This window comes from Hemicordylus capensis, chromosome 4 (assembly GCF_027244095.1).
Source record: "Hemicordylus capensis ecotype Gifberg chromosome 4, rHemCap1.1.pri, whole genome shotgun sequence".
Classification (NCBI taxonomy): domain Eukaryota; kingdom Metazoa; phylum Chordata; class Lepidosauria; order Squamata; family Cordylidae; genus Hemicordylus; species Hemicordylus capensis.
The window spans coordinates 132746472-132757729 of record NC_069660.1 but is presented as its reverse complement, the minus strand read 5'-3'; the positions used below and the strand labels follow the sequence as shown (position 1 = coordinate 132757729).

At 41.8% G+C, this 11258-nt stretch overlaps 1 long non-coding RNA gene across 1 annotated transcript in view; it reads left to right on the top strand.

Annotated features, from left to right (window-relative positions):
* The first annotated feature begins 757 nt into the window (after positions 1-757).
* LOC128325436 (uncharacterized) overlaps positions 758-11258 on the top strand; it is a 180765-nt gene continuing 170264 nt past the window's right edge. The window contains exon 1 of the long non-coding RNA XR_008307448.1: positions 758-2854. This is a non-coding gene — a long non-coding RNA (uncharacterized LOC128325436). The remainder of the gene's footprint in view (positions 2855-11258) is intronic.

Here is an 11258-nt window from a genome sequence, read left to right as displayed (position 1 = left end):
GAGCCATTCTTTTCTTTATCACATTACAGACACCTGCAGTACTTCTTAACATACACTGCAGGGTTAAAAAAGAATACAAAGGGGAGACAGAAAGGTGCCTTTTTTTAATATGGGCAGATGGGTCTTAATTAGCTGGGGACAGTATTGTGACTACTGTTGTTTCCAACTGCAAAAGAGACATCTGCGAAAAGGCAGGGGGGGAAATCCTTTTGGCAAAATGAAATGTTTATCTCCAGATTAAAAATAACTATTCAGCTGCATCCAAGTGTTGAAGCTACATGTTTCCACAAACATTCTTATATTACTTATTTCTTTAAATGGTTACAGCCAGAATAAAGTGGAGTTTGAAGAAAATTGGTGGGAAGTGTGTTTGTGATTGGGAAATGTGAAAAAAACCACCCCATAATAGTTGTTATGATTGTATATTGTACAGAAAAATCAATCACAACATATCTGTATTATTATTTCTCCAAGACGGGCCATGCGTGGGGACGTGGTAGAAAGGAGACGATTGGCTGACAGAGTTTGCAAGCAGAAGCACCTGATTGGGCAGTGGGGATTCCATATGCAGATAGGGAGAAGAAGCCTGTGAGAGCAGAAGCACCATGGTGATTGGGCAGTGGGGATTCCATATGCAGATAGGGAGGAGGAGCCTGTGGCACTGTGGTGATTGGGCTGTGGGGATTCCCTATGCAGATAAGGAGGAGAAGCCTGTGATGGTTAAGGTCAGTTGGAATGCAACTGTTACTGGTCAGAAGATGTTCTCGATTGTAGAGGGGGAAGGAGGCTGCCGTTGTGTGAATTAAATGAGGAAACACGATGAACAAAATCTGTTAACTCAGGGAGGGAGGGAGAAAAAACATGAAGGGAGGGGGAAGAAAGAGTGGGGAAGAGCAAGTGGAGAGAGAGAAAGAGAAAAAGAAGGGAGGGGGAAGAGAGACAGAAGGAAGGGCAAGGGACGGGCCTGAGCCTGTCAGCAGCCTGAGGGGAATGAGCGGCCATGGCAGCACTAGCAGCGAGGAAGGGTCCAGTTAACCACTGCTGCTGTTTGGGGCTACCAAGGCCATTGTCAGAGGGAGGCAGGCAGGCAAGGGATGGGCCTGGGCCTGGGCCTGTCAGCGGCCTGAGGGGAACGAGCGGCCATGGTGGTGGCAGCAGCGAGGAACGGCCCGGTCAACCACTGCTGCTGCTCCTGGGGGGAGGAGCAGGAGCGGGGATAGGGTGAGGAGGTCTCTGGGGATAGGGATAGGGAGCGAGCGTGCGGCAGGGGAGGGAGAGCGAGTGAGCCAGCGGCAGTGGGGAGAGCGAGTGAGTGAGCGAGTGGCAGGGGGTGAGTGAGCAAATGAGCGAGCAGCGGGGGGTGAGCAAGCAGCAGGGGAAAGCGAGCGAGCGGCAGGGGGGAGAGCGAACGAGTGGAGGGGGGAGAGCGAGCGAGTGAGCGAGCAGCGGTGGGAGAGCGAGCAGTGGGGGGAGAGCGAGCGGCAGGGGGGAGAGCGAGCGATCAAGGGCGCTGCAGGGGGATGCCACAAGTTCAGTGCACAGATGCTCTGTGCGGGGTCAGCTATTAAGGAATTATTTCATAATGAGTACAGTCCATTCCTTTGTGGGCCCACCACGGCAGAGTTGTTTCCCCTCATCACCCTCAGCCACACACATAAGGACAAACATGCCTCAGTGCACTGGCTGTAACTTGAAGTTGGATCCCCCCAGAGATTGCCCCTTCTATACCCGTCTAGCCGCCTTTCTCCTTGACAACTTACAGACTGAAGTCGTGGGGAAGAGAGATGCATGGGAGGCAGGTTAGATAGTTAAGCCTTTCAGAAAATTAAAAAAAGAAAAAGAAATATTGATAGAAGGAACTCCATTTGGTTTCCAAAACCTAAGCTAACAGTTCCATAAATGAACAGATGAAGAGACAGACAGACATGCTCATTCCATAGTTCCCAGATTGCATTGCATGATATCAAATAGGCACAAGTATTATTTTTTACATTTTATATCCCGCTCTTCCTCCAAGGAGCCCAGAGCGATGTACTACATACTTGAGTTTCTCCTCACCACAACCCTGTGAAGTAGGTTAGGCTGAGAGAGAAGTGACTGGCCCAGAGTCACCCAGCTAGTATCATGGCTGAATGGGGATTTGAACTCGGGTCTCCCCAGTCCTAGTCCAGCACTCTAACCACTAAACCACACTGGCTCTCAAGTAGACCCACTGGATGTGACACTGGGTTAGCCCTAAACTCAAGAACTGATATGACCATTAGAGTAGCTTCTGTTTAGGGACTGTCTATGTGAAAGTGAAATATTTATAGTTATTGGCCTCAGTCTTATAAAGTTACATGTGAGTACATGTGGAAACTATATGTGAGAATATGTCTATTGGAGATAATGGGCTTACTCTAGTTTAACATCATATGTGTAATAAATTTTGCATTTGATCAACTTGCACAATGTGTGCATTACTAGGTTGACATAACACTGCATACAGCCACTGTAATGCTGCCACAGTCCTACTGTGCCAGTTTCTTCACAACACAGTTAGGCCGGGTCATACATAATGAGGAACTAAGGGTCCAGAGCTCCACCCACCCCCTGCTCTCTCATACACGTTGGTACGCTCAGGAGAGCAGTCTCCCTGCAGTCAGTGAGACTGCAGAGAGGTGGGGGAGCTGGCTATGTGGACTTCCTTTTTTCCTGAAGGACAGCCGGCACAGCCAATAGGAGCCAGAGCAATGGAGGAATTTCCTCCCTTAACTTCTGTTTTAGAGAGGTGAAACTGTGTGCCAAGGTTCATACGTAATGCTGGTACAGGCAAACCGGAGGATGAGCAGATGAGACTTGGAGAGAACTGAAGGTAACAGAGCACAGTTTTGGGAGGGAAACTGCAGGTCCTTTAAAAAAAACAAACAAACCTATAATTCTCCAGTTTATATGTTCAGGTTTGGGAACTGGAGGTGAAGGGATTTCTGGCATCCCATTATGTATGAACTGGGCCTTAGTGTGTAACCCTAAATATGTGGGTCTCAGAGGGTATAGGACAAAATGAACCAATTTGATTTTTTTTAATTCATAAAAGGATGAATTTTATTATTTTTAATTCATAAAAATCAAGTACATGCCATAGAAAGAGGGTTGTTGGTGCATGTAATGTTACTAGTCTCCGGTTCTTTTCTTTCTCTTTTATTTTTCACACAGTTCCAAGGCAACTATACTCCTAACGTATTCCTAAACCTAAGAATTCTATCCACCCCCACCCCAAGTGACTCGGCAACTGTCAAATCCTGACTCTTTTTCCTAACATGCCGCCCTCCAAGTATCCTCCCCCTCCCTTTACCTCAGCATTCCCTGCTCTGAGGGCTAAGTGATGCCCCACCACCACTCCCATCCAGACACACCCCAGGCTATAAATATGAGAAGGATTTGGGGGATGTAATTTCCAGAGGGGTAGCCATGATTATTATTTATTTAATTAATCAATTTATATACCACCCTTCCAATAATGGCTCAGGGCGGTCTACAACAAAATGATAGCCATGAGAGTCTGTAGCAGCAAAATTAACAAAGAGTCTTGTTAGTCTTTTGGTTGTGACAGACCCTGTTTGTAGAACTGCCTCCACACAGTGGTTGGCCTGGTGCCTACCTACACTGCTATACATGGCTATCCCTTTAGGACCAGGTAAAGACCTTTTTATGATATGTATGTATGACATCATTACAGACTATATAACTATATAATGTATAGACTGCTTTTTAATGCAATGTATCATGTCATTTATAGAGTGCTTTTTTGCAAGGCAAGGTACAGGGGAGCAAAAATTTTAACAATCCCCCCCCCCAGCAGATTAATTATAAATAAGTATTATCTCTCTATATAATTCTTTTAGACGTACCCGTCACTAATCCCATGTGTGGAAGCTCTCATGAGAGTTTGCAAGCGAGGGGAGGGGGAGAAAAAAGCGATGGAGGTGGGGGACATAAGGCCAATGGACAGGCCAGTTAATGGGCAGGCAGGCAGGTGGGTGGGTGAGGAGAGAAAGCAGCGGCAGTGGTGGTGTTGGGGGGGAGAGAGAAAGCGGCGGCAGGGGGAAAAGAGAAAGCGGAGTGGGTGGGGGGATAGAGAAAGCAGCAGCGGCAGGGGGAACTAGAGGCACATATACTCTGTGCCCAGGCCAGCTAGTAATTAATAAAATAGCACCATGATAACTCCAAATGCCAATTTGAATTAAAACATGCTAAAAGCCCACATAAAGGTCAGAAGTGAAGAAGCCTGCCAGATCTCACCAAGAAGGGCATTTTATAGTTAATAATAATGATAGTAACAATAACAACTTTATTTACTGACCGCTCCAAAACAATTGCGGCTCACAAACAGGCTTATGGAGGAGCCACCACTGAAAAAGCTAATAGCAGCAGTCCTGAAAGCCTAGAAACAGTTGTACCACATGGCCTCCCTGATTAAGCATTTTCATTTCATTCAGGTTTATTTGGGTTTTATTCAAAGTTTTGCATACAAGGGTATTAATTAATTCCTAATCAGTGAGGCTGTTTTTTCAAAATCCAAATACAGATACTTCTGAAAGTTTGCATTCATTTTTCCTCTAATAACAAGCAGCTAAGAACAAAACAAAAAATTACGTTGCCTCACCTAGCTGTCTTGTCACTTATATTTTATGTTGCTTTATAGGAGCAGCATGTCAGAAGAACATACACTCATTCAAACAAGCATATCAAAAAGGCCTCAGGAAACCAACATACCCATTTACAAGAGCAGGACATAATGTTCAATGTCAAACAAAGATTCAGTCAAAAGCAACCTTGTTTAAGGATGCATCTGCCTTTGTGAGCAAGAAAAAGTGATGATTAATTTTTTCATTTTTGTAAGAAATGTATATAATTATTTTTCCCTTTAGCTTTGGAAGTTCATAAATATCTTGAGGCTGTCTGTCTCCCCATTTTGTTTTTAGCTCTTTGCAATATAACAACGGTTTGATGAAGCAATACAAACTTGTGCAAATATGCATGAACTTCAATCACGCTCATGGGTTTTAGGAAGATTTAACCAACCAAGGGAGAAATGGGTTCACTAGAACTCATATATTTGAAGCCTCGAGGCTTGGAAGCTCAGACCTTTTTCTCTGGCCACACAAAAATCCACCTTTCCGCTCAGTGCCAAGGTGTATGGAATGAAGATATATTGACCACCCATTGTACTAATCGGACAGCTTGAATCTTTTCTGTGTGCGCTGTTAAACACTCAGCTTTCTGCATCCTAGGCACGTATTTCTGCCTCAGGCACACATCATCTACTGAAGGAGCATGTGAAAGTTGCTTATTTGAGTGGTGTGGAATCAAAGGTTGAAAGAAATGCACCCGGATGAGACTGAGAAAATGTCTTCTGTTCTGCCATTTTGAGCTTGGCATAATTCATTAAAGAGTCCACCAATGGCCCTTAATTAGAGAAGAGATTTCTAAAACCAAATAATCTTCCCGACAAGCAAGGAAGACAAAACTTTTAGTCACCATTCTTCATCCATAGGAAGCAGTAGCTGTCTCAGTGCTCCCAGGGTTTCTCCGCCTGCCCCCACCGGGCCTTCCTTTCAGTGCTGTCCTTCCTGCTGGCATCTTCTCCACTGAGTCACCCTTTTCTTGATGGTTGCCAAAATCCATAGGATTTCTTCTTTCATTGTTCTTCATTTGAAGTTGAACTGAAATCCTTTTAAAAGATAATGTTAGATAAACATTTTTTTTTAACTTTAGCACACAGCATACTGGCTGACGTACCAACATGTCTAGTAGTGTTGCATGTACTCAAGTTGTACAAACTGGACAAATGCAAAAACTGAGCAAATGATATTACACAAGAGAGTAAGCCCTTGATGTTTGATGGACTTACTCTTGTGAAATGTCATTTGCTTAATTTTGTGGTTTGTGCAATGTGTACAACTTGCATTCATGCAATGTTCCTAGGCTGGATTTACCCTTGTGTGTTGTGTCAGTCCATGTTACGAGGCAACCTGGCTACTAACCAGTAATCTCACTTATTGAATAAATGATTACACTGCACTCAACACAACACAATTCAATGCTATTGCCGTCTGATTTTCCTGTAATGAAATCAATTGCCTCCTTTCCTTGGGACTGGAGATATATTTTGGTTTTTTTGAAATAGGTATGTCAGCATTTGTTTCAGATTATGGATTAAAGCTTGACTTCAATTTGTTTTATTTCTAGGTACTCTAGGGACCATGACAACATTTATTAGTTCTAATTTGAACTCACTGCCCTGTCTTTAGTTAACATTTTAGAACTCGAGTCTTTTTATATTTGAACTTTCAAATGTAGCCTTGCTAATTATTAAAGTGCTACTAAACTGAACAAGATTTCTTCCTTTTATGTCTGGAACACTGACTGGCATGTAGGGTGTTTAGAAACATAGTGACCATATTTTCCTATACCTGGTTTAGGGAAACAGATCATATTTCAGTTTTGTTATCTGGACTCTTAGCAGTTTGTAGTTTCTCAGACAAATAGCACATGATACATCGGTTTGATATCCATGATGAGGAGAATGGAATGATATACAGATAGGAAATGCTGGCATGTAAGGCTCTCAAACATCAGTTATCATATTCTCCTATGCAATGCGGGCCAATGACATTTTGTTGACTGAAGCAGGGCAACAAATGGCACTCCCCACTTCTCCCCTTTGCATACCATAACACAAATTATTCCCTACTTGTAAATCTTTCTCCCTCCCTCCCTCCCTCATTAGGAAGAGGAAAGGTAGTGTGTTACCATTTTGCCTATCTTCCTCTAAAGAACATCAGTAGCGGGAGGTATACTGGAGAGGGCAGGGGCTGCTATGCTACCCTCCAAACTAGCCCACAGTAGACCACCTGAAGCAGCCTGCTTCACCCTCCTTCATGGTAGGATCAGTCCTGCTCCTCCACCCAATAAACATCCAATAAATTGTTTTGCTATCCATGATATCAAAACTGCCCAGAGACGTAAGTTTGGGGCGGTATTAAAATATGTAAAATAAATAAATAAAAATAAATAAATGATATGGAGAACAATAAATGAGAATAAGTAGATACAGGAAAATAAAATGCAAAACACATTTAAAGGACAATTTTATGACAGGTTTTGGGGATAACATTTGCAGAAAAGGTTGATACCTTAAATCAGGCCTGCTCAACTTTGGCCCCCCAGGTGCTTTGGACTACAACTCCCATAATCCCCAGCCATAGTTATTAATTATTATTAATTATATAATAATAATAATAATAATAATAATAATAATAATTAATAATAATAGTCAGAAATTGAATCACTGCTAAACACTGTCCGTATATTCAGTAGCGATATAGCAATGGAGTTTGGACAAGACAAGTGTTAATTATGAACAGAGGAAAAATAACAAAAACAGAAGGAATAGAACTGTCAAATGGAAGCCACATCAAGAACCTGGAAGAGAAAGAACATTACAAAAATACAAATACTTGGGCATTCTCCAGACTGATAACACTGCACATACTGAGATTAAAAGAAAAATCGGAAGTGAATACATCAGGAGAGTTAGAAAAATCCTCAAGTCCAAACTCAATGGCGGGAACACCATACACGCCATAAACACCTGGGCTATACCTGTTATCAGATACAGTGCAGGAATAATAGACTGGACCCAGGCAGAGCTAGAGATGCTAGATCGTAAGACCAGGAAAATCATGACCATCAATCATGCTCTGCACCCCCGCAGTGATGTAGATAGGCTCTACCTCCCTCGCAGCTCAGGTGGAAGAGGAATGCTACAATCCATCAAACTGTAGAGGAGGAGAAAAGAGGCCTTGAAGAATATATCAAGGACAGTGAAGAAGATGCACTTCAAATGGTCAAGAACAAGAAACTATTCAACACCAATGAAACAAAGCAGGCCTACAAGAAAGAACAAGTCAAGAACCGAGCAGAAAAATGGAGAAATAAGCCACTGCATGGTCAATATTTGCACAATATAAGTGGACCTGGCAATGGCTTAAGAATGGCAACTGGAAGAAAGAAACAGAGGGTTTAATACTGGCTGCACAAGAACAGGCACTAAGAACAAATGCAATGAGAGCAAAGGTAGAAAAGTCAATAACAAACAGCAAGTGCCGCCTTTGTAAAAAAGCCAATGAAACAGTGGACCACCTAATCAGCTGTTGTAAAAAGGTTGCACAGACTGACTACAAACAAAGGCATGACAAGGTAGCAGGGATGATATACTGGAACATCTGCAAAAAATACAAGCTACCTGTAGCCAAAAATTGGTGGGACCATACAATTGAAAAAGTGGAAGAAAATGAAGATGCAAAAATATTATGGGACTTCCGACTACAAACAGACAAACATCTGCCACACAATACACCAGATATAACTGTAGTCGAGAAGAAAGAAAAACAAGTTAAAGTAATTGACTTAGCAATACCAGGGGATAGCAGAATAGAAGGAAAAGAAATAGAAAAAAATCACAACATACAAAGATCTACAAATTGAAATTGAAAGGCTGTGGCAGAAAAAGACCAAAGTAATCCCAGTGCTAATTGGCACCCTAGGTGCAATTCCGAAACAACTTGAAGAGCACCTCAACACCATAGGGGCCACAGAAATCACCATCAGCCAATTACAAAAAGCAACTTTACTGGGAACAGCCTATATTTTGCGACAATATCTATAATACCCAACAGTATTGATGATAAAATTCAGCCATCCCAGGTCCTTGGGAAGGACTCGATGTCTGTATAAAACAAACCAGTCAATAACACCTGTCTGAGTGTGTAAACAAGAAATAATAATAATAATAATAATAGTGACCTATAGCCAGGGTTTATGGGAGTTGTTGGCCAACATCTGCAGGAGGGCCAAAGCTGAGCAGGGCTGCCTTAAATGCTGATTTGTCAGCAGAAGAAATATTTGCAGAACATTTTATGTATTCAGATACTTTTAATAGAAACACATTTTTGTTAATCTCCTAACACCATGTTTTCTGTGAAATATTTCATAGAGTTGTTAGATTATTTTCCAATCTCAATGAAACCAGTGGGACATACTATCTAAGTTTGTGAGTCAAAGCTTCCATAACTTGACTACTGCATTCAAGTAACCAATACGAATTATACAATTGGCATAAGTAATCTGTGTATGTTTAGCCTACTTTTCTCATGAAAAGTAATCTTATGAGATCACTTTGCTCTCCATCTGTGTATGTGTGTGTGTCCCTAACAACTTTGCAATGCCTGGACCAATTTGGACTAAATTTGGTACAGTTGTAGTGCCACATAGGGACATCTCAATGGCATATTTTGTGATGATGTCATCCACCCCAATTCAAGCTGGTAGATGCCTGAACTTTTGAGGTGGAAGTGGGCTAACGTTTGAACCACCAAACTGATTTGCACCAAGCTTGGTAAGATTATAGAGCACATTAAACCTTGATAGCCCACAAATTAATTGCAGAACCAATTTCAGGATGGCGGCTGTATGCTTCTTCCCCTCCTAACAATTTTGCAATGCCAGGACCAATTTGGATCAAATGTAGTACAGTTGTAGTGCCACATAGGGACATTTCAATAGTGTATTCTATAATGATGCCATTATCTCATTGCCATTCTCCATCTATATGCAATGCACCCCGATCTTACAGATTAGGCTCTGGCATCCACTGTTTTACTATACCCTGCATATTGCATTTGGTGGTAATAATTAGTTAAAATTATAGTGAAAGGAAAATAGGTGGATTAATTCTTACCAGAACTTCTTGTTTTCCTTATAGCAACAACAATTTGGGCTGACTTCCCTATGCCTGATAAAGCAATTTGCTTCATTGATTATACAGTGGCTTAAAGCTGATGATTCAAGATAACAAAGACTGATGTTGCTGAGAGCAAGCTCCATTTGAGCACTTCACTCATTTACCAGCCTGGTGAAGATTTGATCTTCCATTCTGATCAGCATCTCCTGACCTTTTCAATGTCAACAAAACTCTGGTCACCAGAACCCAGTTCAACAAATGTGGCAGGAACTAGACATGAATGTGAATATTATCCAGTCACTGTTTTTTCAAATATTCTTCGCCTGGAGGGAAGGAGAATGCTTAAGAGAAAGGAGAGGAGAATGCATGAGAATTTTTGTCCAATTCACAAATTCTCACCTCAAGATTTTCTTCACAGATGAATAATCCACATATCCATAGATGAGAACATGGCTAACATGGGAAGCACACATCTCTCATACCTTAAGGAGGAAACAATAGATTTAGTCTTCTGTTTGTTTTAAAAGGGTGCACAAGCAGCTGATAGAATCTATTTAATTTATAACCAAGTTTATAAACAAAATCACATTTTTTCCAAGATCAGAGAAACAAAGTCCCTCATTGACCTGACAAACTTTCTGTAGGCTAGAGTAAAAACAAGTAGTTCTAGTAAGAACTCATCGGCCTAATTTCCTTTCACTATAATCTTAATTGATAATTACCATACTCACAAGTTAACTCACTTCAGCCTTAAACATTCACATATCCACCATCATGAATTAGGGTGGATGACATCATTACAAACTATGCTATTGTGGTGTCCCTATGTGTCACTCATTGCAACTGTAGCAAATTTGGTTCAAATCAGTTAGTTGGCCCCACTTGCCCACTGGCACCTCGAATGTTTACACATCTGCTATCTTGATTTGGGGTTACAAAATACACCATTGAGGCATCCCTATGTGTCCCTACAACTGTAGCAAATTTGGTTCAAAATAGTTACACGGTCCACAAGTTAGCTTACTTGTGCCTCAAACATTTATACATCTGCCATCTTGAATCGGGGTGGATGACATACATACTCACAAATGAGTATGTCATCCGTTCAGGTGTCCCTCTGTGTCCCTACTACGGTACCAAATTTTGTTCATATTGGTCCAGGCATTGTGGAGTTGATAGGAGACAGACAGACAGACTAGACACACACACACACACACACACACACATATGTTGGGTGAGCTCATAAGCTACTTTCCTTAAGAAAAGCAGGCTAAAATGTTCATTTACAATTCTAAAGGCATCTGCACAGCTGAAAATTATTTTGCAAACTCATGAACAGCTACTGAGCCTTGAGCACGCCGGGGCATTTCTGTTAAAGCTGCGCCAGAGGAGATCGATTCATATTATTAGCAATGAAGAAGGGAGACTCAGCAGCTGTGCCTCTATCCAGATCATATTTTCCTCCAGCCTG